The sequence below is a fragment of the Schistocerca serialis genome, chromosome 2 (genome assembly GCF_023864345.2).
Source record: "Schistocerca serialis cubense isolate TAMUIC-IGC-003099 chromosome 2, iqSchSeri2.2, whole genome shotgun sequence".
NCBI classification, from domain to species: Eukaryota; Metazoa; Arthropoda; class Insecta; order Orthoptera; family Acrididae; genus Schistocerca; species Schistocerca serialis.
This window is the reverse complement of record NC_064639.1, coordinates 296,473,456-296,501,300: the sequence shown is the minus strand read 5'-3', so window position 1 is coordinate 296,501,300 and position 27,845 is coordinate 296,473,456.

The window sequence follows — 27,845 nt, the reverse complement described above, 5'->3', positions numbered from 1 at the left end:
TCGCTTATAACATGCCCATCCTGTCTGATTAAAATGTCAGTTCTTGTTGAATTGTGGGTTAGAAACTGTAAAAACTGAGTCTTACTGTGATTTAGCATCAAATTATTTTCCACAAGCCACGAACTTATATCATGAACTACATTATTTGATAATGTTTCAATATTACACACAAGATCCTTCACTACCAAGGTGGTGTCATCAGCAAACAGAAATATTTTTGAATCACCTGTAATACTAGAAGGCATATCATTTACATAAATAAGGAACAGCAGTGGCCCCAGCACCGACCCTTGGGGAACGCCCCATTTAACAGTGCCCCATTGGGACTGAACATCATTACCACTCTCAATATTGCGGAGGATTACCTTCTGCTTTCTGTTCTTAAAGTAGGAGGCGAACCAATTGTAAGCTACTCCCCTTACTCCATAATGTTCCAACTTCTGCAGTAATATTTTGTGGTCAACACAGTCAAAAGCCTTCGTTAAATCAAAGAAAACACCTAACGTTCGCAACCTTTTATTTAATCCGTCCAAAACCTCACAGAGAAAAGAGAATATAGCATTTTCAGTTGTTAAACCGTTTCTAAAACCAAACTGTACATTTGACAGCAAATTATGTGAATTTAAATGCTGCAGTAACCTTGTATATACAACCCTCTCAATAACTTTAGCAAACACTGATGGCATAGAAATAGGTCTATAATTGTCAACATTATCCCTGTCTCCCTTTTTATAAAGTGGCTTCACTACCGAGTACTTTAATCGGTCAGGAAACCGACCACTCCTAAAGGAAAAGTTACAGATATGGCTAAGTACTGAGCTAACATACGTGGAACAATACTTCAGTATTCTGCTAGATACCCCGTCATATCCATGAGAGTTCTTGGTCTTTAGTGATTTAATTATTAACTCAATCTCCCTCTTGTCAGTATCATGGAGGAGCATTTCAGGTAACAGTCTCGGAACACTTTTTTCTAAGAGCGCTATATGATTCCCTGTTGGGACTAGGTTTCTATTTAGTTCACCTGCTATATTCAGAAAGTGATTATTAAGTACTGTACATATATGCGACTTATCAGTAACATGGACATCCCCACTACGCACTGATTCTATATTCTCGACCTGTCTCTGCAGACCAGCCACTTCCTTTACGACTGACCATATGGTTTTAATTTTATCCTGAGACTTAGCAATTCTATCTGCATACCACATACTTTTTGCCTTCCTAATAACTTTTTTAAGCACCTTACAATACTGTTTGTAATGGGCTGCTGCATTTAGATTTTGACTGATTCTAACGTTTTGATATAATTGCCACTTTGTTCTACAGGATATTCTTATCCCTTTAGTCAGCCACCCAGGCTGCCTGTTTGTGCTAGTACCCTGTTTTGAACGTTCTAACGGAAAGCAACTTTCAAAGAGCACGAGAAAAGTCTTGAGGAAAGTATTATATTTATCGTCTACTGTATCAGCACTATAAACATCTTGCCACTCTTGTTCCTTGATAAGGTTTACAAAAGTCTGTACAGCAACTGGATCAGCTTTCCTAAAACGTTGGTAACTATATTTAACATGTGTTGCAGCACAAAAAACTTTTAGACTTAAAATTTGTGCATCATGATCTGAAAGGCCATTCACCTTTTTGCTAACAGAATGCCCTTCTAATAATGACGAATGAACAAAAATATTGTCTATGGTTGTTCTACTGTTCCCTTGCACTCTCGTTGGAAAGAATACGGTTTGCATAAGATTATATGAATTAAGGAGGTCTACCAGCATCCTTTTCCTTGCACAATCACTTATACAATTAATATTGAAGTCACCACATATAACTAACTTTTTGTATTTCCTATAAAGTGAACCAAGAACCTCCTCTAGCTTTAGCAAAAATGTTGTGAAATCGGAGTCTGGGGATCTATAAATAACAACAGTAACAAGTTTAGCTCCACTAAATTTAACCACACCTGCACAACATTCAAACACCTTTTCAGTGCAGTACTTTGAAACATCAATTGACTCAAATGGGATACCGTTTTTCACATACATGGCTACTCCCCCACACCGCAAAGAGCTCCTAGAAAAGCTGCCAGCCAACCTGTATCCTGGTAAAGGAAGCTTCTTTGTCTGGTTTAAGCAATGATACAACTTTTGCCTTGCGTCAGATCTTTGGGAGTATCATTCTAGCGACACAAGTGTTCATCATTTGCAGTACCCAGTTGATAGTTACAGGGGCAAGGTTCTTTATTTTCTCTGATCTCATGTCGTCCATGCATGTAACTTTGTTACTTTTCATTCGATGAACAGTAAGTAGCTTTCAATTTTTCGTATGTGAATGGAGTGCCAAGATATCATTCCCCTTTTCACACTGTTCGAGTTTTGTTACTTTTGTTATTTTTGTGGTTTTGTCATTCAACAGCAGTTGGTGTGCTATTTGGTCAAAAATGACCTTGCTCACTACTGAGGGTTGAACTGTAATATTACCGTTAATGTTTCTCAATAATTTACAGGTAATGTTCAAGTTTCGTCTTGTCTCCTACTACATTTCATTTCCAAACTTTCGAGAGGATTGCACCATTTTTCTGTTCGTGGCGTTGATACCGCTTGCATAAGTTATTCTCCTCTTTGTATTGCCTCTTTTAAGAATGGATCTTTTTCGAAAAGCTGTTCATACGTCTTAAGGAGCATTTTTGAGTCTTAATCACGTCTAGATAAGTATGTAATTCTAAATTCTCTCGGAACATGTTTATGAGAGTTGCTCTTTACTAACGCCACAAAATCTCCGTAATTTTCTGGAACAGAGCTGATTTTTATGACTTCTTCATCCAAATTCTGAGAAAATAGATAAGCTTTTCTAGGCTAACAAGGCCTTGTAGTCAGCATGGGAAAACACATAATTCTTAAAACTGACGATAACCAAAGGGTAAAACAGCTGTGATTTTCAAAATGGAGTATGCCCATTTATTTTGCCTACTTTTATTAAGCAGGATGAAATCTGAAAACAAACGCTAATCACGTCCACACAATAACTTGGCCTCAATTCATATTCAAGCAATGGCCATAAAATAAAAAACATGCAAACACTGCCATGCATACGCCATGCATTGCATTTACCCATATGTATAACTTCCACCAAGGTGCAAATATTATCACAATCAATCACTACTTAAACTGATAGCACTTCCTTTAATATACTTGAACAAAATACTTCTACAAAATTTACACTTACTCTCAAACCTGAGTCTCACACTGACACACATAAATACTTTAGCGCCACAGTACACAAGCAATATAAATGCTCACCAAAATGATTGTAGTTTTGACAATATGGCCAGCTAGGTTAATACATGGACATTCCTGGGACAGGCAGTTTATATCAAAGCGCATGAATCTCAGAGGAAGACATTCCACTAGCCATAGCCACATGGCATATCCCAGCAAGCATGTTGGTGACTCAGTATATGATGCATTTCGGCTAATCGGCCAAAATCTGCAGGTGCAGATACATGCCAAAAACTAGCCGAGGTTTGCTTTGCTTGCACTCGGTATAGTGGCTCACTTCCTTGTGCCTATCAGAGCTGTCACTCGATGGCTGTCTCATTGGCTGGTCCCCAGAGCTCTCTACAGATGCCCTCTAGAATGCGTGCATGGTACTCAGTCAAAGATAACGCCTACTGTTGGCAAACAAAATGGATAGGAACATCCATGCTCATCCTCCTCCATTTCAAGCTAGAAAAAAAACATGTCCCCTTGGGGAAGGACTTGGGAACAATTATAGGTGGATGTCACTTATCTCTCTAGAGATCTCTCGCCTGTAACAAGACTGCAGACCAAGAAGCTGACTGGGTTCATTACCTTAATCACCTTGCAAGGTCCCCACTGAAAAGGTGACTACGTGTACAAAATGCTGCCCTCGTATGCAAATGTTACTGATCAAGACTTGGTCACTAGTCTTTACCTTAAATGCACACCGACACTTATTATAATGCTGTGCCTGTCTCTGGTGCATTTGGCAGGTCTCCAGTTTTGTTGGATAAGTTCAGGAGTGATTTTGTCCGGAAGGAGACCATTCATAGACCACAAAATGGTCAGGGGAGAGTTGAGTGAGTAGCTAAAAACCAAGGACACAAGTGTTGGCCTGATGACTTCATAACGAGTTAAATGCTGAATTCAACCAGGGGATGGATGTATCCCATGTGTTCTGAGTGCATGCACGAAATATTAACAACACAGATTTGATGTTACGGTTGACTATCTCCGCAAATGAAGTCTGGGGGTAGTAGAGTATCGTCCTGAAATGTCTTACCGCATTTCCAAACAGAAACTCTTTAAGTCTTTGGATAAAAATGCCTGAGCATTCTCGCTAACCAAGGTTCTGGGAGGGCCAAAGATCGAAAAAAATTTAGACAAATGGAGAATGGTTAAAGTGGCAGTAACTCTGTGACTCAGAATGAGACTCAAAAACCTGGAAAAGGCATAAACAGCAACAAAATTACAGCAGTATCCGTTCCGGGCCGGCGGCAACTGCCCAATATAGTCAATAAATAATTTCCCCACGAGACAGCTCTCATATGTTGACTAAAGAGGACCTTCCTGAAAGTTAAGATCCAGTTTAGCAGCATTGCATTCCTCGCACTCTCCCACTAATCTGTGGTTATCCTTGCGTAAGGTTGGCCATTTCAAATGCTCTTTCTCTTGGTGGTCGTTTTATGGACACTGAAATGTCTCACACATAATGAATGAGGAAAATGTCGGAAGATCGTGGGAACTAATTTTCAGGCAAACAAATCTTAAATTTCTTGTCACTCCTGATCATATAGTATACAATGCCTTTATTTAAACTGTACCTTGACACTTGCTTCCCAGGAAGGAGATTTCATCTTATCTGCTGAATTAAAGTGACGTGGCTCCGTTTCTGTTTCAGATTATCGGAAACTTGTGGTACGTCTGTTAATATGACCGAAACCCAAGCTTGTATCTTTAATAACGTAATTACCCTGGTACTTGTTGTCACCCTCCTCAACATTCGACTAAATGCATTAGCTATTTGATTGTCTGAACCATTAATGTGCTTCACAGAGAAACGAAATGCAGAGATATGTACAACCTGACTGTCGGTCTCAAGTGTGAATTGGCGTTGCTCCAAATATAACTTAAATTTTTTCAGGACGAACATCTCTGTCAGGACCTCCCATCCATAGACTCAGTACTTCAGCTTAGTTAGAGAAGGCTGTAGAGGCATAAGCCACTGGTCGACGATCACCATCTTGTTCTTTCCAGAGAACAGCAACAATCACAAAATTTCAGATTCTATTTGAACAATGAAAGTGCACTCGATACATGGAATGGGCAACTCCGGTGGATAACTGAGGGCCACCTTAATGGCGTCAAAAACGGACTGCTGACTTTCTCCTCACTGAAACATTTCTCCCTTCTTATGCAAATTATAAAACGAGGCCGCAAGTTGGGCAAAATTAGGCTTGGAAACTTCCTGACGAAGTTTGCCATATCCAAAAAATGGATGACTCCTTTCTTATCCTTGGGAGGTGGGAAGCGATGCAAATCGTGCATTCTTTCCTGATCTATTTTAATACTGTATACTGACACCAAATGCCCCAAAAAGGAAACTTGTTTGCAGGCAAGATTAATTTTTGATGGCTGAACTGTCAAAACTGCGGCACAGAGTCGGATCACGACCTGCTCCAGATGTTGGACGTGCTCTTGGAAGGTCGCGCTGTTTACGGCTACATCATCCAAGTAGATGTATACGGTTTTAAACTTAAGGTTGCCTAGTACTGCGTCTAAAAGTCGCGACCAAATGGCTGCTCCTTGGATAAACCGAAAGGAACCCTATTTAACTCATACAGATTCCAATCGCTGCAAAATGTGGTAATGTGCTTGGAATATTCGGTAAGTGGGATTTGATGATATGGCTGGTTTGATTTAAGACAGTGAACCAGCATGCGCCAACAAACCAAATAAGACAATCGTGTAGGTCAGTTAGCGGTCCTGACTCTAAAATCATCTTGTAATTAAGAGCTCTATAGACCACTACTAGACGGTAACCTGCCCATTGCCCTTTGGGACTAAAAACATCTGCTAGGCATACAGGGAGGTACATGGTCTTATAACGCCACCGTGGAGCACTTTATCGACGAGATGCTACAAAGCTTTCGCTTTCGAGGGTGACGTCCGGTACATGGGTTGTCGGACAGAAATATCATTGGTCAACCTTATTTTATACTTAAGCCTATTCGCAACCACCAGCGTGTGGGTTAAGACTTCTGTGAACCAACAGAGCACCTCTCCTAAGCACTTACCTTCAGTTGCGTCCAAGTGACTTACCTCAGATCCCATATCTAACGCTACGGCTCTGTTGACCCCAGCACCCACTGATAAGAACAAAAGCGAGACTTCCTACCAGGACGAAATTTAAACAGAAAGCTCCTATTAGCGTAATTCAGATCCAGCCCCTTTCATTGGATAAAGTCATAGCCCAAAAGCAAATTAACAGATAAATCCTCAACTACAGTCAGCTCTGTTGGCCATGCAACACATTGAACACCAAGGCTCCCCCGCAAATAGCCTTCCACAGACAACGACTGCCAATTGGTAGTACGACATCTCTGGGCTACAGCTCGTAAGGGAGGAAGCTTACATAGAGCATGGTACCTCAAATACCAATCACGATCCAGTAATGATAGGCTGCTTCCAGAATCAAGCATGGCAGATAAAGGTTAGAGCATTAACTCCATAAAGGAAAAGATGGGACTGATTCATTACTGCCCTAATTCGATTACATTGCTTTGGTAGTAGTGGAGTCTTGCGTGGTTCACGTTTCAGCTTACATCAGTTGTTCAGACGCCCCGCACACCTTACTGGTTATTCACGTACAAAATGTCCCTGCCTGCCACACCGAAAACAACCCCTCTCATTTGATAGCAAAGGCCCCATTTCCTTATTCCCTTGCTGTTTGCCATCTCCTGTAACAAGAAAGTTTTTTGTCAAGTTATGCTTCTCGTCTGCAAACTGTACACCTTCAATCTTATAGACCAAACCATTTAATTCCAGAAATGTGGGGGTTTCCGGAAAAACATTATCTGGTTTTATTCCTTCCAAAATATTTTCCACTGCTTTACGCTTAGCTACTTCTGAATCTCAGGTGGAGAGAGCAATGTAACTTTCCCCACCATATTGCTCAAGGATCTCACTGTACAACTGAACACACAAAAAATACTTATTCATCAGCTTGCTCCTAACTCTTAGAGATTATGTTAGATTAGATTCAGTTTTCGTTCCATAGGCCCAAAAAATGAGATGATTCTCGTGGGTGTGGAACATGTCAGAAAGTATTACATAAAAACGTAAAACATTTGAATACAGTACTTACTACCTTGATCATTTGTCAGGAGATAGTCGAAAACGAGCTAATACAATGCAGTAAACTGAGACAGCTAATGTTTACAGAACTAACACACTGTCAAAATGAAACATTGGTATCCACTATTAATAAAGTTATCATACGCAAAATACCTAATCTTGACTGTTGTGACGAAGTGCTGCCAAAACTGAAATCTAACAGATATTTTTACTTAAGCTGACTTAACAGTCTCTGTTAAGATATTCATCTGTGGAGTAGAAGGAGTTGCCTATCAAAAAGTCTTTCAACCTCTGTTTAAACTTGCTTTATGTGAAACCAAGTTTTTAAGGGTTGCTGGCAATTTATTAAAAATGTGTGTTCCTGAATATTGGACCCCTTTCTGACCAAGGGAAGTGATTTTAGGCCTTTATGTAGATTCTTCTTATTCCTAGTATTGATACTGTGTACTGAGCTATTGGTTGGAAACAGAGATGTATTACTTGCAACAAATTTCATTAAGGCATAAACATACTGAGAAGCAATGGTAAGAGTACAAAGTTCCTTGAACAGGTTTCTACAAGATGTTCTTGAATTTACACGACAAATGTTTCATATTACACGCTTTTGCTCCCTAAAAACTTTTGGTTGCTTTGATGAGTTACCCCAGAATATGATCCCATATAATAGAATGAAAGTAAGCAAAGTATGCAAGTCTTTTTTTATTTATATCTCCTACATCTGACATCATTCTCACGGCAAATACATACTTGTTTAGGTGCTTAAGCAATTCTGTGGTATGCTCTTCCCAACTGAATTTATTATCACGTTGAAATCCCAGAAATTTAGCACTGTCAACCTCTTCGATCTTCATGTCTTCATACGTTATACTCATGCTGGAAGGAAATATCTCATTGGTTCTGAACTGAATATAGCGTGTCTTCTCAAAGTTTAACGACAACGAAACAACAAATTAGCTTTAAACCACTTATTAATGTCAGTGAAAATTTGATTAGCAGCTATTTCTAAATCTGTACTTGACTTGCTACTTATTGAAATGTTTGAATCATCTGTAAACAAAACAAACTTAGCATCTGGCAATGTAACAGATGAGAGGTCATTAATATACACAAGAAAAAGCAATGGACCCAAAATGGAACCTTGAAGAACACCACATGGAATTAATTCCCAGTCAGATCAAGACTGACTGCTTATGGCACAGGTATTTTGCAACGACACCCTTCGTTTCCTGTTAGATATATAAGACCTCAACCATTTTGCAGCATTACCGGTGACACCATAATACTCTAATTTACTTAGGAGAATGCTGTGGTTCGCACAGTCAAAGTCTTTTGACAGGTCAAAGAAAATGCCAATAGCCTGTAATTTATTACCTAGTGAATTAAGTATATTCTCACTGTAAGTGTAAATAGCTTTCTCTATATCAGAACCCTTCAGAAATGGCAGCCTTTCCTGATTGATTTTTTTCCTTAGATCCCACAATGTCCCCTGGTCAGCAGTATCTTAGTGACATTGTTACTAAATAACCCTGAGTTAAAGGGTTATGTAGCTGAAGGTACACCCGATGTGAAATCCCAAGTGCATCATCTTGAAACTCGAAAGGGATAGTTAGCCATAAAATATCCACCACTTGTACAAGACCCTCAACCAATAGAAACTAATTCCTTGAAGCAAGTGCATAATGGGATCTGGTAATCTAGCAAATGATTCAGGTACCAATTGATTCCAAATTCTCTTGTCCATAAGACAACCTGATTCATTAACCTCTTTTGGAGAGGAACAACCCTCTTGATCTATCATTCCAATGTCAGCCCAACCCAGCATGTTAACTCTAATTTGTAGTTCTGTGGCTTGGGTGAGTAACTGCTCAATAACAAAAGCCTGTTCCTTACTAATCTTAAAGTGTTTCAAACACTGCAATCAGTTAATGCTGTGATTAATTTGAGTTTGAACTCCATATACTTGGTTGTGGGTAGGATCACTGGCTTCCAAGTGGACGATGTTCTCGTGCACACCATAGAGAGTCACAGTGCGAATGTTAAGTGCTGGACCTACCTTATCAGTGCTGTTGGCGGGAATGCAGACCAGACATTGCAACATGGTGTACAAGTGCATGTCAAGTTCTACAATGCTTCCGTCTCCTGACCGACCATGAATTTTTAGTTCATAAAGAAGCTGCTTTTGCTTAAGTCATACTGCACACAGGCAACTTCTTGGCTTCATTACCTCTGCAGCATTATTCTGAAACGTTGGAGGAACGATAGTTTCCCCACAAAGCAGAACATAAGACAACAGAGGAAAGTTTTTAACTGTGAATGATGTTTTTAAAGACCAGTTAATCAGCCACAGCTAACAAATAACTACTCCCTGGAGTTAACTGCTGCTATGCTAGGCCAACTTGGCGTCAGCGTAAATAGCTGCTGGGTGGGAGGGCCACACCACAAGTAAAAGGAAGTAATTTTTCAAACACCATTGACGACAAAATAAAAAATTTCAGCAGTATTTATTTTAAAAGATTGTTCTGTATATTACTTCTAATCAAATTACTTGTACCTTGAGTGTAAACTTTTTCAAAAGAAATTCAGTATAAAATTCAGAACAAGAATCTTTAAGTTGTCGTCTTCACAGGTGCTAACAACCTGGTGGAGCCAGCCGCCATAACAGGATCACCCAATGGGACCCATGGGAATGGACAGAAGGGCAGTTCCAATCAAATCACTACAACAGACTACAAGCTAAGATTAGATTTCAAATGTAAACAGACCAAAAACAAATTCCTTTTTTTAACCAAAAACTGCAATGCTTTAAAGTCTTAAGCTATGCCACAATAGAAAAGTTCCGTAAACATTAAAATATCTGAATTTACTGAGCTTGGTCTGACATGAACAACTATAAATAATTTAAACCCCGAAATTTTTAAACCTTAATCTATTTAAGAGAATTTCGTTATAATTGCAGAACAACTGAAGTTTGAACAGTACTGGTAATAATGAATGTATTACAATTAATTAAACTGAGTTAACTTAAGAATAAAGAACCTCTTCATGATTTAATAACTGTAAGGAATTCAGAACGGCAACGTCCATCTGTGAAGTAAAACTATATTGACCTAGTTCAACACAATTCAATGAAAAATGCAGTACAACAGTCTTTTAGCACAAGCTGTCATTTGTGGATTATATTACTTAATGCAATAGGTACCAAACCACCAGCGCAATGTGTCATAATGACTCAAAATCTGATTCAGATTGAACAGCAGCTGTACAACTTAAGAAGTACACAAACTTCTCTAGACTAACAAGGCCTTCAATTTTCCCAACATGAGGAATATAATTCTTATAATTAACGGTAACCAAAGGTTGAAACTGCTTTGCTTTCCAAAATGGTGTAGGCTAATATACCAGGTGATCAAAAAGTCAGTATAAATTTGAAAACTGAATAAATCACGGAATAATGAAGATAGAGAGGTACAAGTTGACACACATGCTTGGAATGACATGGTTGCCTAGCAGAGCCATCACTACACGACTACACCATTGGTCAGTCCGAGGCTGGCTGTCTACATCCCCCAGAGTTCTCTGGGCATGCCTTCTAATACCCCTGGCATGGCACTCACTCAAAGACAACGCCTACAGTTGGCAATCAAAATCGGTAGGAGTCTCAGTGGCTCAAAGTCCACTTCGTTTTCACCCATCTCGATATACTCATTTAAACCTCTCCACCTCCTCAACCCTGCAAACCAACGCTAGGCTCTTATCACGGTGCAACAGCAAAATGGTATTCTGTACCAAAACGTTTGTGCCCCACCACCAACTAGCCCCTTTTAATGCATGTCCTGTCTCAACATGACATTGATACCTTCATCCTTAATGAAACGTTCCTTCAACACTATTACACCATCCAAGCCTCAACCTATATCCTCTACCATACAGATAATCCCCTTCCACTGGCCAGAGGTGACACTGCAGTCGGCCACCACAAGAACATCCTCACTCGGCCACAACTCTTACTCAGTAACCCTGCTGAACACCTTATCATTAGCATCTTCTTCAAAATCCTGTGCTACTATTTACATTCTACCTAATGATGCCGTACCATACAATTTCCTCACTCACACAGACCATAACTTTTCCATCTATATTATTGCCAGTATCCTCAACATTCATAGTAATTCCCCTGCAGAACTACAGTGGTGGTGACAGTTTATAAACTCTCTCCAAGGTGATGTTGTCCCCATCCCACAGCACACCCATCCTGAAAGCAACACCATCCAAATGTTGTCCCTGCATCGTCCAGCTTCCCTTGATGTATCACTGCAAAAGTTCTCAATCCAACTAGAGATGACTAGCTTCCTGTTCTCCTCACTATCTCCTACACCCTACCACATCCCCATACACCTCATTCCAATCTCCATCCAACAGCTATCCATGGCTACTCCCACATCAACTGCAATTCCTATCAAGAATCAATAGGTATTGAGATTGGAAGCCACCCCATAACCATCCACCAGCATGACAATATCCCCCAAGCCATTGCCTCTCTGGAGCAGACCTTGTCAGACACTTTATCCATCCACATCCTTGCTCCTTCCCAAGGGCTCATGACTAGGATACATTCACACACCTAAGTACAGAGACATATCAGGAATGTACTCAGTGCTAAAAGCTCATGTGCTCCTGCACCTCACCCATCTGCTATCCCAAGAGCGCAACATCTGCAAATCCACTGTTTTGTCTTCTCCAACCTAGAGAAAACCAACAACGCTGTACAGCATACTGGTCTCCTTTCCAAACTACAGATATACGTACTTCCAGTTAATTGTGTTCGACTTATTGCATCCTTCTTCTCTAATCGCCCATCCTTTGCCACTATTAACAACACCAATTCCCACAAATTTCATCACAATGTATGTGTGCCCCAAGGCTCTGTCCTCTCTCCTATATCTCCTTTACATTGCTGATATGTCCAAACCATCTCCATCACTACACCTCCTTCAGTACAATGATGACACCTTTTTCATCATCCTCTGTCCTACACTACAGAAATCCCAACGATTCTAACGAATCTACCTCAATTATTTTATTTCCTGGTGAGTGGTGTAACCAATATCTCCTCATGGTCAGCCCATACAAATCCCAGGCAATAATGTTAGGACACACTATCCACAGCTTCCATCTCCATGACTTCTACCTTACCATTTACGACTGCCCTATCCAGGTAACTAATACACTAAAATATCTTGGACTAACCATCGACCGACGACTAACAAGGAAATGTTACCTACTAACCATCCAGCATAGAGCCTCCAATAGAATAAAAATACCAAGTGGCGAACTTGGGAATGCATATCTCCACAATTAAAAAGTCCTGAGTCGACCCATCCATTGTTATGCAAATGTTACATGGATATCTGCCCCATCGGAAGTTTATAAGTCGCTCCATAGCCTTGAATGCCACATACTTCACGTCGCTTTCTGCATGCATTTACTATCGGCCACATGGATCCTTTGACGACTCATCAAGTTCCCCCCTCTCACTGAAGACCTCTGAACAACCTACTTCTTCTGCAAACTCGACTTCAATAACCGTAAATTTTCCCCACTAACTTCCAACCCTAGTACACTGCTGTATCTACTGACACATTCCACTAACCCTACACTTACATACCTTCCACATACTCTCCAAAATACTTTCAGCGTTTCCCCCTCCCAGATCATGAACTCCATCCTGACATGTACCAATATTACTAACCTTAAAGCCAACCCCAACATTTCATCTAATCAGGCCTCCTTCTTTCTCCCCTCCTCATATTTCCCTACTCCTTTTGTCACTTTCCACCTTCTTTCCCTATCCACTTTTTCTCTTCAGATTTTAGTCTGACCAACACCCCCAACTAACCCTGCCTCCTTGTCCCCCAACAGCCACTCATATCCCATCGATACCACACATCAGTCCTCCATCCTTACACCACCGCCTTCCTATCCTCCCCAACGACCAGTCACCAACGGACTGCCTATCCCAGGGTAGATCATTACAGTTTTGGTGACAGTGAAGTATTTGGATTCAACATCAGTGTTTTCATAAACGTTTTAAATGTACTCTTATTGATTTTTGTTTGTTTTTACATTTTATTATTACTGTTTTTAACAAAAAACGAAGAAAGTCATGTTCATGCATAAAAACTTTGATAAATATCTCCTTCAAAATTTTTAAATTCTATTGTAAATAACTTCACAACGACTGTGTTTTTCTTTTTCTCTGTTAGATTATTTGTCTTTTGGCTGAAGAAAGGATTGAATGTACCACTGACAGCCCATGCGCCCCCCCCCCCCCAAAATAGGCTGAGGGGGATGAAATAAAAATAAAGGAAAAAAGGATGCATTCACATCTGAGTGTTGGACTCCCTCATCTCCAGCAACTGTTTACTAGACTGGACTGAGCACTTTCTCGTACTGAATCGATAGTTCGTCATTCATCAGTTGCCACTGTCATACGCTCCACAAGCATTACCTCTTGTGTGCCTGTTTTGTTTGTGTCATCAAGACTTCTTCTCTGTGCATTTGCATTCACCATCATCCTAATCTTGTCCTGTGGATCGTCATCATCGTCATCTCCTCCACTACCTCTGATTCACCACTTCTGACGTACTGTGTTTGCCTCTGCTGCCTCCATCTCAGTCGTTAAGTATTGTTGTAGTCACCACCACATTATCCTGGATGTTGCTGATGTTATTCCCTGTCACCTGGGCGACACTTGTAGTCATCGTTTACTAACTGTTCCCTGTACTCTTACCCCATAATGGAAATTCCTGTGATGTCTATCATCTATAACAACCATCCCTAGCTCCCACTGTCATCACATGGAGCACTTCCTCCAATCCATCAACCTGTTCCACTCTCCCCACTCCACAGTCTTGTCCCCATTACAATCACTTCCTTTGCCTACTCATCCCTTCCCGTGACATCTCCCCCATCTTGTACCACATCCTTCGCCTATCCCCCACTTCCAACTTACCAACACCAAACACTTCCCCTGTTCAACCACCAGCAGGGGTGACATCTCATCATGATATAGCAGCAATATTATAAGTTGCAATACCTGTCACCCAGTCAACAAGCTGCCGAACCAACTCCAGCCAAATGGATAAAACCTGCACCACAACATATTCCATTATTCCCAGTTCCCCTACACTCATTCCATCCTGCTATCTCCAATAAATCACAGAAACGCACTAACATAGACTCCTCTATCAGTATTGTCCTTAGATACCCCAAATATGTCCCCATCCCATTGAACACATGGACATCGGCCACACCTGCACTTTCTTCCCATCACTTCACGCCTTTATCTTATCTTGCCCTGATCCCAAATACCTTAACACCAAATCCCTTACTCTTGAAATCAGTAAGTACACCCCACACATTCCCAATGTCCAGATATCATCTCCAGTCCTACCTGCATTGATATCTCAACCTAATCCACCAAATACAAAGCCAATTTTCCACCCATCAAACTAGAACTAACCATGCTTGTTCAAGCTGTTGATGATCCTAGCCATACTGGTAACTCCTTCCTCCCACCTCTCACTGCTGAAGATATGATCAAATTGTCCACCATTGTCCTTCAAAATATTCACCCATCCTCAAAACTTCACACTGTACAACAAAGTTCTGTTGCTCCGCACTCCACATTTCATCTCAACACCCTAGCCACCTGCTACCAAAACCACTTCATATTTACCTGCCTCAGGATTGTCGTTTAGACCCTCTCCACCCCTAACCCACACAACCCATTCTCTAGCTTCTCATCAAGGTGTGGCAGCAATACAGTGTCTTGTATCGTAATATCCACTCCCTGTCCACCAAAAATCCCTTTTTATTGCATACTCTGTCCAAATAAAGCATCTGTAGATTCATCCTAAGTAAAACGTTCATCCAACCCTATCACACGATCTGAACTTCTCCCTACATCCTCCACTGTACAGATAATCCACTTCCCTTGGCCATAAGTAGAGATACAATCCGTCATCAGAAGAATATCCTCAGTCAGCCGTAACCCTTACCCTCACTCAACACAGATTATGATCACCTCACCATAGATTGGAAAAACCCACTCACCTGTCTCCACTGAAAAGCTTCTGATTTTCTTAAATGGTGCTACATCCTTGTTTCCCCTCCTACCTGCAATGCCTATGACAACTCTCACCCCACCCATTTCGCAAAATGAAGAACCAAGTCCCAGCCTGCCAAACTAGAACTCACTGTCTTGATTTATTCCATTGTTAACACCATTCATGCCAAAAGTTTCCTCCGCCCACCTCCCACTGCTGAAGATATAATAATTCTTGAATTTATGGCACTCATCCTCCAAAACATCCATCCATTTCAACAACCACACTCCTCTAACAAATCTCTCTTGGCTGCCCACCCAGTCTTCCATGTCAACTCCCAAGCCACATACACCAATGACCAGGTCCACCTCGTCTTCACCCACCTTCACACCTGGTCTGAACATTTTCTAGTCCTCATTTACACAAATCTCACCCAAACCCTTATCATGACGTGACCAAGTTGCGATATCCTTTTCTACAACATCCATCCCATACAACAAACAGACAACTCTTTGTATAAACCCTGTCCAACAAAGTTCCCATTTCTTCATTCTTAGTTAAACATCCCTCCAACCTAACCACCCTCAAAACCTCTCTCTGTATCCTCTACCATACAGGTAACCCCTTTCTCCTGCCCAGAGGTGAAGCTGCAATCAGCTACCAAAAGAACGATCCTGTTCTGCTACAACCCTTCTACAATTCTCCAACCACACACGTTATTACCACTTTCTTTAAAACCTTGAGTGTCACCTGTGCCACCACCTACATCTGACCTAATCACCCCATCCCCTATGACTTTCACACACACACACTGTCTACATTACTGCTGCTGACCTCAACAGCCATCCCTGCAGAACCCTAGCGGTAGCATCAGTGTACAAATTCCCTCCAAGATGACCTTGTCGTCATTCCACAGCACACTCTTCCCGAAAGTAACACCATTCCAAACATCATTTTAGCTTTCCCCAAACTTCTTGGGCACTTCCCTGCAGCAATCCTTCATCCAGTTGGAAGTGATCATCTACCTGTTGTCCTCAACACCCCCTACATCCTACCTCATCTCATGCTCCCTATCACAGTTTCCATCCAGAGGTTATCCAAGAGTACTCCTGTGCCAATTGGGATGCTACTACGGATCCATAGATACTCATATTGGATATGGTGATATCCCTTACACTATGAGCTTCTTGCAGCAGATACTGTCAGGCCACATATTTGCCCACATCCATACCAAAATCACATATCTTCATTACATCACTCCCCCCCCTACAAGCCTTACACCTTCTCTGAAAATCTCATCGCCTGTACTTCTTCTTCTCTTCTTCCAATCATTATCGGGGTATACTCACATGCCACCAGCAAATACAGAGATACACCAGAAACTTATTAAATCAAAAAAAAAATGCACTGGCCCCAGACATGCACCAGACTCAATGCTACCCTCCCCATTAACTCTTCAAAGTATTCGAAATCATGCCATTGAGTTACAGGTAACAATTCCATCCTTCACTATCTGCTCCTCCATAATAACCATACCCTACCTGACAATCTGGGCAGAGCTGACCACTTTGTATCTTATCTCTTCCTTACCATCCATGAAGTCGCAAACATCACTGTCTCATCCCTGGCTCCCAGCTTCTACTACTTCTACAACATATTACAAACATTATTAAGGACACTAGTCACAGTACTCATTGTAAAACAAGTACTTCAAAGAAAATGTATCACATTCCCTGGTCATAAGCATATTAGCTTTTGCCACCTCAAACAATGCCCCTTTCCTTTCTGGTCACCCTCGCAAACCTCTTTATCTCTATCGTCTAAAGAGGTTCCTACTTTGAAATGTGGGAAACATCCAAAATCCTGCTTTTTCTCAAACCCCACAAACACCCTTTCAGTACCACCTCTAACCGACCCATTGACCTTACTTCACTATTCAGCAAAGTCTTTCAATCAATCATCCCATGATGCATCCACCGACACCTGCACCAACACCATCTCCATCGTGTTAACCAGTGTGGCTTCCATTCCAAATTCTTCTCTGAAGACCAACTCCTGTACCTCACTCACCTCATATCCCAACAACTCGACACCCAAATATTCGCCAATTTTGTCTCCCACAACCTGAAGAAAGCCTATGGCTGAGTAAGGCATTCCAGTTTCCTTTTCAAATTCCAAACATACGCATTTCCATTTTACTATGTCCACCTTATTTGATCCTTCCTATGTAAACGCTCATCCCCTGTTACTATGGAAATATTGCTTTTTGAATAATTAATAGAATATGCCCCAACGTTTAATTAAGGCTAAAATACATGAAGAATAAATTTTCTCTGTGTAAATAAATCTGTAAAGTAAGGAGAGAAGGTCATGATTTAATATAAGGAATGTATTTTTTTGCTGTTCTGATAAGGAATATTCCAGAGAAATGTTTACATATCGAGACTGTAAAGCAAGTTGACGGCAATCGCCGTTATTTTGGTTTTGGATTATATAAAAGCGGGAGCTGTAAGCTCTCTCTTGTTTGTTTTCGTTGGCTGTTTAACAAAATGTGAGTGTCCCTCTCGTATCTGTAACTTTTGGCTAAATAAGTACGCTAATTTAATTACAATAGAAATGTTTGAATTAAAATGTTTGAATTAAGAAACTACTTTCCTTTTCCATTAATACCACATCTCAAATTATTATGTTGCATTTTCGAACTTTTTCAGGCTGCAGCGAAGGTCAGTTACCGACGAATTGTTTGTTGGCTACAGCCGCATGCTACTAGTGTTCAATCGGCATTTGCTTTATTATACTTTTATTTCAGCGTCACTGAGATATCTTTCATCGATCTTTTCGATCAGTATCCGGGTAAAGTAACCACGCAAGCTGCGTAATTTTGAGATCGGTCGCTGGCCTCTAAACAATGCCGCCGGTCAACGTTCTCGTCGGTCTGATGGCAGTCTGATGCTGGATGGCGGAACATAATTTCATTATCGACAAGTATAAATTTTCTATGCACCATTTTATTGTTTCAGAAGCTTTGCCACCAGCAAAAGTGATAAATATAATATTACATTTTTTAAAAAAATACCAGTAATATTATATTGGCGCACCCAACGTGTAGCTCGAACAAAAAATTGTATGATGTTAACTGATGCTTGTTTGTTCTGTTTTTCATGAACATTGTTGGAGTCAAGAACAAACTGATGACGCTACACAAAAAATATACGAAATTATCTTATTTATTTAATCATATGGCTAGGGCCCCCCGTTGTCAGGTCGTTCGCCAGGTGCCAGTATTTCAATTTGACGCCATTTCGGCGACCTGCAGTTGATGAGGATGATAGGGTGATGATGAGGACAGCACAACATCCAGTCCCTGGGCGAAGAAAATTCCACGACCCAGCTGGGAATCGAACCCGGGCCCAGAGCATTGACACTCTGTCACGCTGACAATTTTTTTTTATTCCACAAAAACAGTAACAAAAATGGCTAGCTTACAATGAAATGACATAAATAAGGTGACAGATAATTGCAGTCATAAATCACAGCATTCAAAGAATGAGGAATGATATGCAGTCTTTGCAGTAGCACACATTTAGCATCTCCACTGTCATCTTCAACTGGTGGCAGTTCTCCATGCACATTTTCTTCTTCTGCAGCCTGAGGTTCCTCATCATCATTTCCCATACCCAAATTAATCATTCAGTAAATCCTTGATGTGTATTCCTTCCAGGTAAATTACGTGGACAAAAGAGCAGTCTCGAACAGCGACATCGCAAAGTTCTTCACTGCCTTGTTATTTTTTCAGTTACAGCCTTCTAAACGCATCCTTAAGGAGTTCAAGATCTTCCTTTATAACAGACACCAAATGTTTGCCGTCATATTCTTGTCTCTTCTGTACTACTGATTTATTTTTCATGTGTGACTTGCAGGTGAGGTTAGGGTCGGGAACGTGACACAACCCATCCCCTCTCCACGAGGAATCCAGTTCCTAACCTATAGCCATTCTGTTGAAGACAATTCACAGCATGTTACCATATTTCTTATTGTGATTCTGATACTTAAGTGTTTTCTCGAATTCATTTTCCATATACATGTTGTATTCAATATATTCATCGCTCCCAATATTGTTTAAAATGTAACTTGTATATTTACCTATTAACCAAATCACTGTGTTATTTTTTGCCTGAGGGTATTAAATTTCTTATTGTCTGAAGAAAATGTTAGTTGGTACATTGTTTGCTGAAGTTCTTGTCATTTGAGCCATTTTCTCCCTGGTCCACCTCCAGTTGATAATCCGATCTCCGCATGTGTAACGATGAGGCACACTATCAACGAGATTGCATTTGCTGCAGGGGTTAGTGTTACTTAAACCGATGGCAAAGAGGCGCTCATTAGTGCTGATGATGTTATTGACCATCTTGTACCACGCTGTTCTCACGTCAGACGAAAGAACATCACTACTGATGATTTTCCAGACCACATTCCATGCTATTCCAGTATATTTAGTTTCTATGTTATTTTTACTTTCATGTTTTCGTCTTTCAGCTAAAATCGCCTTTGCTGTAACGTTTTTGGAGTTTAAAAGATTTTTGCTGACATAGTTTAGTTCAAGATAATACTCCCTAATATGTTTTAGTTTAAAACTTATTTTTTGTATTTTTATCGGCGGCTGTACACTTCCTGGCCTGACAATGTCGTATAGTTTTGCTGTAATGCACCCTGGATCATTACACATTATGCTCCATGTTCGTTTGACATACAGTGCCATCGCTTTAGACTTGATGTCGGTTAGTCCCATTCCTCCATTGCTTGGATCCAAAACTGCTGTCTTCACCGGCACTCAGAGCAATTCCCCTTTCTACAAAAACTTTGCTAAGGTGGACACGATCGTCTTCGCCACCATTGATGGAATAGGAAGAACCTGTGCTATGTAGTAGGCCTTGGATAAAATTTATGAGGGGGGACCCAAAAATAATCGGAATTTCTTTCTAGAAAGCATATACTTTATTGTTTTAAAATACAACCTTAATCTCCTTCGAAGTACTCTCTATTAGCATTAATACACTTATCCAAACGTTCATTCCAGTGTTCGAAGCACCTTTTAAATTCGTCCTCTTTGACACCTGCTAGCAATTTCATAACATTGCGTTTTACGTCTTCCACATCCGCAAAACGCTTCCCTCTCAAGTCTCTTTTCATCCTCGGGAATAGGAAGAAGTCCGTGGGTACTAAATCCGGCGAATAGGGCGCCTGGGTCAGGGTAGTCGTCTTCGTTGAGGCCAAAAACAGGCGAACGCTGAGAGCCGTGTGCGCGGGAGCGTTGTCGTGATGCAGGAACCACACGCCAGAATCCCACAAAGCCGAACGTTTTCGCGACAAATTTCTGCGAAATCGTTTCATAACCTCCAAATAGAGCTGTTGATTTACTGTCTGGTTTTCAGGGACAAATTCAGAGTGTACGATCCCTTTGATGTCAAAAAAAAAAAAATTCAACATCATTTTCACATTCGATTTCACTTGTCGAGCTTTTTTTGGTCGAGGTGAGCCAGGTGACTTCCATTGTGATGACTGTTGTTTATTTTCTGGATCGTACCCATGGCACCATGACTCATCACCTGTAATGATTTTGTTGAAAAAATGTGGATCATCTTTAAACGCATCCTTCATTTCGAGACAGGCTTGAACACGACGATCTCTTTGATCTCCGGTAAGAAGCTTCGGCACGAATTTTGCTGCCACTCTTTGCATCCCCAAACTGATGGTCAAGATGCACTGAATTGAGCTCCAGGACAACCCGTACAAGTTGATTGTCGTGCTTCGATCTTCACTGATGAGATCATGGATTTTGTCTTGTTGTCTTCGCTTCAAGCAGTTGAAGGTTGACCAGAATGGGGATGATCTTCAACCACCATTTCTCCCATTTTAAACCGAGAAAAACATTCGTACACTTGCGTTTTAGTAAGAGCATTGTCTTTGTAGGCTGTCTGAATCATCGCAACAGTTTCTGCGGCGTTCTTGCCGAGCAAGAAACAAAACTTCACTGCCCCACGTTGTTCGTAAGAACTAGCCATTTCCTTGTGTCACGTCTGCTCTGTACACACACTCAAAGAATTACCAAAGAAACCACACTTCTCACTGTTGGGTGACACCGCGTGGCAGAATGACTCAGCAGAGCTCCTACTACAACCCTCTGGCAGCGCAACCTGCTACTACAAGTACACTATGTGCAGCATTACGATTCTGGTTACTTTTGGGTCCCCCCCCCCCCCCTCATACGTGCTAATAAACAGTATTCTCTGGAACTCTTCTATGCTACGTTGACAGTTTTCAATCAAAGCTCCCTTGATTTTTCTTGTCACTTCACGCCAATTTATTGCTATCATTTTTAAAACGGAAGTTGTCAGTGCTATTCCAAGAGCTTTCTGTTCATTAACATGGTTTGCCCACTCAATGCACAAGTTAGCAAGCCGCTTTATATTTAGAAATTTACTTTTGTTTTCATTTACCCACGCACCTGATGCGGAGCAGTATTTTGCAAGTGCCATCCCTAGCTGTGTCACATCTGCTTGGTCTCTGATGCTTACACCTACATCGTCCGTATAAGCACCTACCACAGTCTTTGTTCCTTGAATGGTAATGCCTGTCAGTCTCTGCTGTAGCTGTCCCAGGAAAAGCTCCAGCGATATAACGAACAGGGTAATGGATAAAGAGCTTCCTTGGGTAACACCCCTTTTTATTTCAATTTGTTTTGTCAGTTGACAGTTAACGGAGATTTGTGCAGTAAAACCCATTGCCATGTTCTTGATTATGTCGATGGTTTTTGGCAGGAAGTCCATTCCGTGTATTGTCTCTATCAGGTATTTGTGATTAATTTGATCAAATGCCTTATGGAAGTCTATGAAAAGCATTCCACATTTTATGTTACTTGCCTGCGTTAGCACAGTGACATCGCGATACAAAGTCACAGTTTGTAAAATCGTCCTTCTAAAAGCATAAGTCTGCTGTTGGCCTATGATGTCAGCACTTATTAATTACTCGAGCTATCATTTTATAATCCGAATTTAAAAGCGAAATCGGCCGTAGGTTGTTTATTTTTTGCAGCCTCTGTTCTCTGGGATCAACACGATTTTGCATTGTTTGAACTCTACAGTCACTGGCTTTCCCTGTAAGACTTCATTGACAATTTCGTTGAACTTTTCTTCCATTAGGGTCCAAAAGCGTTTATAAAATTCAATGGGCAGTCCGTCAGGTCCTGGGGATTTCCTAGCAGGGGAGCTGCACACGATTTCTAATACATCTTCCTTAGTGATGTCCAAAGAAATGTCCTCATCATCATCTCGCGATATTCGTGGAAGATATGTACCAAAGAGCTCATCGTTTTCCTTTTCGTTTGTTCCCCCTGACGCATACATAAGTTCATAGTACACTGAGATCTCTTTAATTATTTCCTTCTGGGTGGTGATTTTGGTACCATCATCGATTTGAAGTTCATCCATGAAACTTCTTCTTCTGTTCTTGGTGTGTCTGACAAGGAGGTACAATGCAGCTGTCTCATCTTCAGTGACTGACTCTGCTTTGGAGTTTATCTTAAGTCTCTTCAGTCTTATTAATTTTGCTTTTATTTGCTTGATGTCTTTTAATCTTGTAGGAATTGCGTCTGTCTGATTGTAGAGATCCCTTAGCACGCTGTAGTAGAATTCTACAGTCTGTTCCCTTTCTCTGGCCAAAGATATTAAAACTTTCCTTAGCTTCAGTTTCGCTCGTTGAGTCCACCATTCCATCACACTTGGAAAATTGTTCAGTGAACGGAGACACATTTCCCAAGCTCTAGTTAGGGCATCTTCTAAGTCTTCTTCTGATAATAACGATACATTTAGATTCCACTGGCTTCTTACTCTTCAAGTAGGTTGTGGTGTTAAATTTACGCAGGTCAAGAACGCACTGCAATAGGAAAAACTAACGCGAACAGTTTCTGTTTTCAGTCCTTTATCTGCTAAATTTTCCTATACGTAAATTCTGTCAATTCTACTACAGGAATTCGTAACAATATGAGCGAAGTTCACCATTGTTGGGTATTTTATTTCCCACGCATCTTTTAATTTTAAATCAACAACAAGACCTCTCAGGTCAGTTGAATAACTGCAGTTGGGGATTTGATCCTTTCGACTCAATACACAATTAAAATCTTTCATTAAAGAATGTGGCTCTTGTAGCTCTATTACTGCTTCCAAAAGACGCATATAAATTGACAATAGTAACTTCTGTTACATTTATTCCGATACCTCGCCCCGATTCTAATTTATCAACGTGATGTACAGGGAAGCCTTCTCTAACTAAAATGCCCATGCCACCATTCAGCTACCAGGGGCGGACACGAAATTGACTGATGTAACGGGAATCAGAGCAGACTCTTAAGTAACAACATGTTACCAGTTGCCTTTATGTGGTGTGCGTACTGTAAAACCTTCAGTACACACACCATTATATTATTTGACTTGTCGCTCTAGCGAAGTAGGAGAGTGTCAGCAATATGTCTCGTGGTCAGACGATAGAAATGCCACTTGCACGCTTAGAGTAGCAGATTGACGGTGACCAACTTTAAACAGAACTTGATTAATTTTCACACACATTTATTAAAATAATAAAAGCATAGAAATAACTTAACTTGGTTCTGTATGCTATTTACAATTGACGATCTAAAGTTCCTTTGGTCTTGGTACGTTAATTTTATTCTCACATATCTCTGATACTTGACAAAGTGTCTATTCATTTATCTTCATGGCTATGTACAGGAATATGGTAATCTTATTAGGTGCAGACTGAATCTTGACTACAGACTAATGCAGATTAATGCAGACTGACTAATCGGAGGTCTGTATACTCGTTATAATACCCCGTGCGTTCATGTATCACTGCGCGAGTGTGATCTGTGAGGAGAAAAGGTTCTACGTTAGCAGTAATCTCATTAGCTGCGTTACATATTAATAAGCGGATCGGTGGAATCAGAATTTGCTCCGTCTTTATGGCAGCACCATCTTGTAGAGTGGAGACTGCGCTGTTGTGCTTAGCAGGACGCCCTCTAGTGGGAAAGTTGTGTACACGCTGACTACGCGGCACTATGTACACAACACTTTGCTTTCGTAGTCTGCAACGTGTAACTCATTTAATTCATGGTCAATTTTGGATTTTCTGCATTTTGCGTAGTTTGTAATTGCAGTAGGCATTGTTGCTGAGCGTTATACAAGATGGCTAAAGCGAGACGAAAATGAGTGATAGTGGATTGTTTTAGTTTGAAGCAGCCATATTGTCATCTTAGTAATACAACAATTAGTTTCTGGTCAATTTACGCTAATTATTTAGAGTGTTGCCAAGAGATTTTATTTCAAATTATATTTTCAATTTGCGTCATGACAAAGATACGTAAACCTGAAAACATGGATTCCGCAATTGATAGTGTTCCTGAAAATAACGTCGATGGTGGTAACAGCAGTACCGATCCGACGGTGGCAGAATCCAATGCTCGAAATGTGGTGGCAGAAGCTAATACGCAGGCACAAGCAACTGAAAGTGCCGAGCAAATACCTCCTCCTATCGTAGATCCCTTTTCTTTGTTATTCAATGAAATTGCTGAGATGATTAACGAACGCGATGAAGCGCTTGCTACATGCATAGGTACTACTCTTTCTGAGAGAGATGTAGCGCTGATATCTCAAATAAATAATACCTTGACTGAACGTGACAAACAGTTGGTCACTCAGTTCCCACTCAGGTAATTGAGGAATTAGTAAAAAAAATTACACACTAGTTTAGGAACAATAGCATCCGCAATTAACAACCTAAAGGAGGCATATGAGGATTTACCAGATACCGTTTTCAAACTATCGAAGGATGTGGCAACATTACAATTAGCACAGAAGACGGTGGAAGATACGATGCGCGAATTAACACAACATCTCGACAGGATGTCAGTGGGAACAGAGGTGTTAAAAACCAGGCTAGATGAACAGAGTGAAAAATTAAATACCGAATTTGCCAAGTGGCTTGAGCAGAAAGACAAAATGCTCACCGATAAAATAAATTCAGAGTGGAAAGGCGCAATACAACGTGTTGGGAGCGAAGCGATGACTGAACTCGGCACGGCAAATCTAACGCTCCGCTTGGAAATAGACCACATAAAGCACATTATACATCACAACCTTCCACAGTGGCGATACGAAGTTTCGTCACAGGTGAAATAAATGCGATGTACGGTGAAAACAATACCACAGCCGTCACGGGAAGTACCGACTATCGATACGCAAATGCAGGACGCATACATTGCAGGTCCACTAAGTTCAGGGACATACTTTGAAGCGTGTCAGCCCGTGAACTCCCCTGCAAAACAATCGCGTGATGAGATGAGGCCAAGTGCAACCTTAACAGAGGTCTTTCAGGAAGGAGGCCTGTTAAAACACAGACAATTTCAGTCTTTATCCCAGACAAAAGACAAGTTCATCCTGAAATTTTTATAAGTTCATTCTGCAACGAACTGCCCAAGTCAAGGAATGAGAGGCAGAGAATACAATTCATTGCCTCACATATACAAGGAGACGGTGTTTTATGGTCTACCGAAGCTGCTGAGAACTGTATACTTTATGAACAATTTGAAAAGCCTTACCTTGCTAATGCTGGTCAGTGGGCATACAAGAACGCGTTATAAAACAGGTCTTCAGCCCAGAAATTTACAACACAAAGCAGGGTAGACTTACGAAGTATTTTGAAAAATACAGTAATTTTACGAGATACTGGGACGACCTGGTCGCGCACAAAGATGTATTACGCCTCTTAGAGGCAAAGTTGCCTGTTCATATAAGGAAGAAGTTAATAAAAGTCCTTGATTGTGACCTTGAACTCTTTTTGTCAGTGATTGATACCTGGGACATAATACAAGAAGATCAGAAATGCAGCACTGGCAGCAGTGGCTCTCAGTCCGCGAATAAGAATGGACACAGCCACAATAATAGCCGTAACGGCGGGTCGTGGATTTAGGGTAAACAGATTAGTAGGGGGACAACCTATGTGCCAGGCCATGCTGCATTGTTGCCAAATGTATTTAAGATGGTGGCGATGACGTCATCCAAGATGGCGGCATGTAGACTTGGCAACATCGCATGACGTCATCCAAGATGGCGGCTTTTGGCGGGAAAATAGGCCAATTGTGCTACGTCCACTAACCTAAACTTCAGAAAAAATGGCGGGAATTTTGAATTTTGGCGGGAAAATAGCCCAATTGTGCTATGTCCACTAACCTAAGCCTCCAGAAGAAACAATGGCGGGAAGTTTGAATTCCAACAGGATAATGCATGCAAAAAACCGTACTTTTCTTTATTATTATTGATTATCATTTATTAACATTCATTATCATTCATTGTCATTTATTATCACTCATTATCATTTATTATCATTCATTATCATTTGTTATTATAGCCTACCTCCACTAGAAAATTGCGCCAAATTCAAATTCCAACACGATATTGTCTCGAAAACTGTACTTCTACGTGTTATTATCATTTATTATTTATTCAAAATGTCCGATTTTCTCGGTGACAAAGCCATTTTCCTTACATACCTTAACAAAAATCTATCACACCATAATTGATCACACGTACGAGCTTTCTCCGTCACTTATCTTTTTTCACTGGTAGCCTATCATAATCGCCTCAAGTAATAAACTGCACTTATAGTAACATAATTCACGTCCTTTGATTTTGCAGGGGGGAAGGGACTGAAGACTTTATTTCAAGCAGTACGATCATCATTTGTTCTCCAACACAGTCAGCACACACATCTTTGATATCGCAGTGCAGTTGCCACGACGTCTGCGCTCCAACTGAATTAGTTCAAATACTCGCCAACCCCAGGCTAGTGCGCAGAGGCACTGCCGACGCCTGTCATGTCAGGCGGTCGGCGAGCCCAGCGATCGCTCCCTCGTCGTAAACATGTTTTCGCTGGACACGCTGGAACTTGCCGAATTTGACGTCACAGCGGCCCCTTGTCCTCTCACCACGTGTATTCGTCGCCTCCGCACGTTTCCCGCCAAAATTGTCTGCCTCGGAGCTCAATCACACAATGGTCGACCGTTCGCTGCCACACTTTTGGCGCCAAAGTTGTTTTCCTGGGCACGTTCAAACCTGTCGATGCCGACCGCTCACCATCCACCACGTGTCCCTGTGCGAGCGAGAATGCAGTGCTGCTCGACAGTGGAATCCACCATGACTATATAACAGCACGTTTGGACCGCGCTAGAACGCCCGCTAACTGACTCGCTCTAGCGCGTCACACACCCTCCATATGCGCGACGGACATAGCCTTCTGTAAATTCCTGGAAAAT